The sequence below is a fragment of the Neolamprologus brichardi genome, unplaced genomic scaffold, assembly GCF_056152115.1.
Source record: "Neolamprologus brichardi isolate AB-2024 unplaced genomic scaffold, ASM5615211v1 NODE_ptg000033l+_length_6344489_cov_1, whole genome shotgun sequence".
Lineage (NCBI taxonomy): Eukaryota > Metazoa > Chordata > Actinopteri > Cichliformes > Cichlidae > Neolamprologus > Neolamprologus brichardi.
Genome location: NW_028270137.1, coordinates 3,728,493 through 3,734,492, shown reverse-complemented (window position 1 = coordinate 3,734,492; position 6,000 = coordinate 3,728,493).

Genomic DNA, 6,000 nt, shown 5'->3' with positions numbered 1-6,000 from the left:
GTCCTTTGTTAGTCCACATTGGGACAATTTCAGTCTCTCACCTGCACTATGCTGGCAATCTAGGAGATATTTAATGCATTTGCCACTCTTTGCACAGCTACTGGTACAGGTGTAGTCAGAGTTCCCAAGTTGAGAACAAATGCCTCCAAATAGCAAAATGTCTTTTTTAGTTCACTTGGATAGGCAACATTGTAGTTATGGTACAGGGAGAAGACAATACCCATCGCCAATGAAATGTCAATTTCCCCACTGTCCAGAATCATTTTTTGTCCATCCATCTGGACATTGCCCTCAGTTGAATCACTCAAGGGCTTGCCGTCACTGCTGCTGAGTACGATTGTAGGTATTGGGCTGTGTGGATCCTGAAACAGAAATTAAATTCTTGAAATGAGGAGTATAGTTTAAATAAGATTAAACAACAGGTGTCCCAATGAAAGTATAAAACTCCTGTAAAATACTGGATTAGTTTTAGACCCCCCCTCACCATACCAAAAAAAATCTAAATTTACCTTATTTATGACGGAGAGATGAGCGGCATTTTCTTTGAAAATAGATGGCAGGAGAAGAACAGCTGTGTTTACTATCTGACCTGGAAAATAAAGAGAAATATGTAAATATTTTCTGGCCAATTTTGTTAATACAAAGCAGTAAAGGCCATATGAGTACCTTCATCAGGAGTTGAATGTCTTGCAGAACATAAGCATTAGTGCAGTAAATGTATACCTAATTAACTTTTCAGTGTAATTCAGTGTAAATGTTAAGCATTTATACAAAACCCCCAAAATGTTGTTCACTTCTGTAAGTTGCTAGCTTTAAATAATTTGCCACTGCCTGTTTCACTTCCTGTTTGTTCCCCGTGTCAGCTTGTGTCATTAGTCAGATTATGTTCAGCCCTGTACTCACCTGTTTCCAATCATTGTCATCATTCAACCTGTGTATTTAAGTTCCTCAGTTTCACCAGTTCTTTGTCGTGTCATTGATGTTATGTTGTCATTTCCGCCAGCCAGCCAGCCAGCCACTCAGTCCGTCCGTCCGTCCGTCCGTCCGTCCGTCCTTCCTTCATTCATTCATTCAGTTAGTCGTCCAGCCAGCCAGCCATTTCCTACCTCTGTTCTGTTTGCTCACGCCATCACAATAAACACCAGTCTTCACCTACCTGTGAGTCCTGCGTTTGGGTTCCTTCTTCCTCGCCTCCACGCCTGACAGAATGACACGACCCGTGCCACGAAGACACGACTGGAACCCAGCGGACTCGGACCTTTTTGAGCGGCAGGAGGCAGCGCTCTCCTTGTGGGCGGAAAAGCTCAAGGAGAGACAGCGGCTCTTCGCGGAGCGAGAGCACGTCTTCGAGGGCACTGGCTTGGCTCTGGGTGGGCCTCGGAGACGCCGCGTTCAATTCAATTCAATTCAATTCAATTTTATTTATATAGCGCCAAATCACAACAAAAGTCGCCTCAAGGCGCTTCATAGATACAGAGAAAAACCCAACAATCATATGACCCCCTATGAGCAAGCACTTTGGCGACAGTGGGAAGGAAAAACTCCCTTTTAACAGGAAGAAACCTCCGGCAGAACCAGGCTCAGGGAGGGGCGGCCATCTGCTGCGACCGGTTGGGGTGAGAGAAGGAAGACAGGATAAAAGACATGCTGTGGAAGAGAGACAGAGATTAATAACAGATACGATTCAATACAGAGAGGTCTGTTAACACATAGTGAGTGAGAAAGGTGACTGGAAGGGAAAAACTCAATGCATCATGGGAATCCCCCGGCAGCCTACATCTATTGCAGCATAACTAAGGGAGGATTCAGGGTCACCTGGTCCAGCCCTAACTATATGCCTTAGCAAAAAGGAAAGTTTTAAGCCTAATCTTAAAAGTAGAGATAGTGTCTGTCTCCCGAATCCAAACTGGAAGCTGGTTCCACAGAAGAGGGGCCTGAAAACTGAAGGCTCTCCCTCCCATTCTACTTTTAAATACTCTAGGAACAACAAGTAGGCCTGCAGAGCGGGAGCGAAGTGCTCTAATAGGGTGATATGGTACTACAAGGTCATTGAGATAAGATGGGGCCTGATTATTTAAGACCTTGTATGTGAGGAGCAGGATTTTGAATTCAATTCTGGATTTAACAGGAAGCCAATGAAGGGAGGCCAAAACAGGAGAAATATGCTCTCTCTTTCTAGTCCCTGTCAGTACTCTTGCTGCAGCATTTTGGATTAACTGAAGGCTTTTCAGTGAGTTTTTTGGACATCCTGATAATAATGAATTGCAGTAGTCCAGCCTGGAAGTAATAAATGCATGAACTAGTTTTTCAGCGTCACTCTGAGACAGGATATTTCTAATTTTAGAGATGTTGCGCAAATGGAAGAACGCAGTCTTACATATTTGTTTAATATGTGCGTTGAAGGACATATCCTGGTCAAAAATGACTCCAAGGTTCCTCACAGTGTTACTGGAGGCCAAGGTAATGCCATCCAGAGTAAGAATCTGGTTAGATACCATATTTCTAAGCTTTTCAGCGCCGAGTACAATGACCTCAGTTTTATCTGAGTTAAGAAGCAGAAAGTTAGTGGCCATCCAGGTCTTTATGTCTTTAAGACATTCCTGCAGTTTAACTAATTGGTGTGTGTTATCTGGCTTCATGGAAAGATAGAGCTGGGTGTCATCTGCATAGCAGTGAAAATGTATGCTATGTCTTCTAATGATGCTGCCTAGGGGAAGCATGTATAATGTAAACAGAATTGGTCCTAGCACTGAACCCTGTGGAACTCCATAATTAACCTCAGTGTGTGAAGAGGACTCTCCATTTACATGCACAAATTGGAGTCTATTAGATAGATATGATACAAACCACTGCAGTGCAATATCTGTAATACCTACAGCATGTTCTAATCGCTCTAATAGGATATTATGGTCAACAGTATCGAATGCTGCACTAAGGTCAAGAAGGACAAGCACAGAGATGAGTCCACTGTCAGAGGCCATAAGAAGATCATTTGTAACCTTCACTAAAGCTGTTTCTGTGCTGTGATGAACTCTGAAACCTGACTGAAACTCTTCAAATAAACCATTCCTCTGCAGATGATCTGTTAGCTGTTTGACAACTACTCTTTCAAGGATTTTTGATATGAAAGGAAGGTTGGAGATTGGCCTATAATTAGCTAAGACTGCTGGGTCTAGAGATGGCTTTTTGAGTAAAGGTTTAACTGCAGCCACCTTGAAGGCCTGTGGTACATAGCCGATTATTAGAGATAGGTTGATCATATATAAGATCGAAGAATTAATCAATGGCAGGACTTCTTTGAGCAGTTTTGTAGGAATTGGGTCTAAAAGACATGTTGATGGTTTGGAGGAAGTAATTATTGAAGTTAACTCAGAGAGATCAATTGGAGAAAAGGAGTCTAACTTAACATCAATGGTACTAAGAGTAGCTGTAGATAATATTACATCTGTGGGATGATTATTGGTAATTTTTTCTCTAATGATAAAAATTTTATTTGTGAAGAAGTTCATGAAGTCATCACTAGTTAACGTTAAAGGGATGGTTGGCTCAAAAGAGCTCTGACTTTTTGTCAGCCTGGCTGCAGTGCTGAAGAGAAACCTGGGGTTGTTCTTATTTTCTTCAATCAGTGATGAGTAGTAAGCTGTTCTGGCTTTGCGGAGGGCTTTCTTATAAAGCAACAAACTATTTCTCCAGGCTAAATGATGATCCTCTAAATTTGTGACACGCCATTTCCTCTCCAGATTACGAGTCATCTGCTTTAGGGTACGTGTTTGAGAATTATACCACGGGGTCAGGTACTTCTGATTAGAGACCTTAGTTTTCACTGGAGCTACAGTATCCAGAGTCGTACGTAGTGAGGAGGTAAAATTATTAACAAGATAGTCGACCTCTGTTGGGGTAGCGTTCAGATAGCTGCTCTGCTCTGTGTTGGTACAGGGCATTGACGATGATAATAGTGGCTGGATTATATTCTTAAACTTAGTTACAGCGCTTTCAGAAAGACATCTACTTTGATAAAGTCCACTCTCCACTGCTGCGTAATCAATTATTGTAAATGTAAATGTTATCAAGAAATGATCAGACAGGAGAGGGTTTTCAGGAAACACTGTTAAATGTTCAGTTTCTATGCCATATGTTAAAACAAGATCTAGAGTGTGATTAAAGTGGTGGGTGGGTTCTTTTACATTTTGAGAGAAACCAATTGAGTCTAACAACAGATTAAATGCCATGTTGAGGCTGTCATTTTTAGCATCAACATGGATGTTAAAATCACCCACAATAATTATTTTATCTGAGCTCAGAACTAAATTAGATATAAAGTCTGAGAAATCAGACAGAAACTCTGTGTAAGGCCCAGGTGGACGATAGATGATAACAAGTAAGACTGGTTTCTGAGTTTCACAGCTGGGGTGGACAATGCTAAGCATCAGGCTTTCAAATGAATTAACAGTCTGTCTGGGTCTTTCATTAATTAATAGACTGGTGTGAAAAATTGCTGCCACACCGCCTCCTCAACCTGTGCTTCGAGATTTCTGGTAGTTAGAATGACTCGGGGGTGTTGATTCATTTAAACTAACATAATCATCCTGCTGCAACCAGGTTTCTGTAAGGCAGAGTAAATCAATTTGTTGATCAATTATTAAGTCATGTACTAACAGAGACTTGGAGGAGAGAGACCTAATATTTAATAATCCACATTTCACTGTTTTACTCTTTGGTTCAGATGTGGATACTGTATTGTTCTTTCTTTGTAAATGTTTAAGTTTTTTGTTGCTGGTTTTTAGTTTGTTTTTTGTCTTTTTGGAAGCAGACACAGTCTCTATGGAGATGGGTTTTTGGGGGGGTAGCAGGAGGAGAGAAGCTGCAGAGAGGCGTGTAAGACTGCAACTCTGCTTCCTGGTCCCAACTCTGGATAGTCATGTTTTGAGGGGTTTAATAAATTTGTCGATATTTCTAGAAATGAGAGCTGCTCCATCCAAAGTGGGATGGATGCCATCTCTCCTAACAAGACCAGGTTTCCTCCAGAAGGTTTGCCAATTATCTATGAAGCCCACATCGTTTCTGGGACACCACTCAGACAGCCAGCAATTTAAGGAGAACATGCGGCTAAACATGTCACTCCTGGTCTGATTGGGGAGGGGACCAGAGAAAACTACAGAGTCCGACATTGTTTTGGCAAAGTTGCACACCGATTCAATATTGATTTTAGTGACCTCCGATTGGCGTAACCGGGTGTCATTACTGCCGACGTGAATTATGATTTTATTGAATTTACGTTTACCCTTAGCCAGCAGTTTTAAATTTCCTTCAATGTCGCCTGCTCTGGCTCTGTTCACCCACCTGCTACCTCCCATGCACCGGAGCATCTGCCGCAGAGAGTGGGCATTTCGCGCCGCGCTTCGGCGACTCCCCCTCTCGCGGATCCGCTCCTCGCTCACACGTCACCTGCCTCATTTGCCGGACCCTCCACTTCGCCACGGCACAGCGGCTATGCCTCCCACCTCGGCTCAACAGAGGCTCCCGCGCCAGAGGTTCGGCTGTGTACCCCGCCCGCTTCCTCTTCCCGGAGAAAGCGGGGCACACGCCGCCATAACACGGACTATTTTCAGCAACTCCCGGTGGTGAGTTCCGGTAACTGTTTTCCACCCTCCTCATTTGACTCTTCACCCAGATTAACTAATAGACTCATCTCTGATTCATGGGATGTTTCCCTCCTGGAGGATTCTGTAGACTGGGAAGAGTTTTTCTGCTCTGCTCCTCCAAAGACTATAAATGGTGTTGGCAGAAGGACCAGAACAATCCCAGATAAACCTGCCTGTATCACACACCCAGTCACTATTTTCACACCCATTACTCAGCCATTTCCCACCAGCACGGCGGCCCAGATTCGGCCTTCCCTTTCAGCCGTTTCACCACCTCAGATGGCTAGGGCCCAGCCTACACCCACACCTGTGCCAGCTCCTAGGAAGAAGGCAGCTGCGACGCAGTCTACCTCCACAT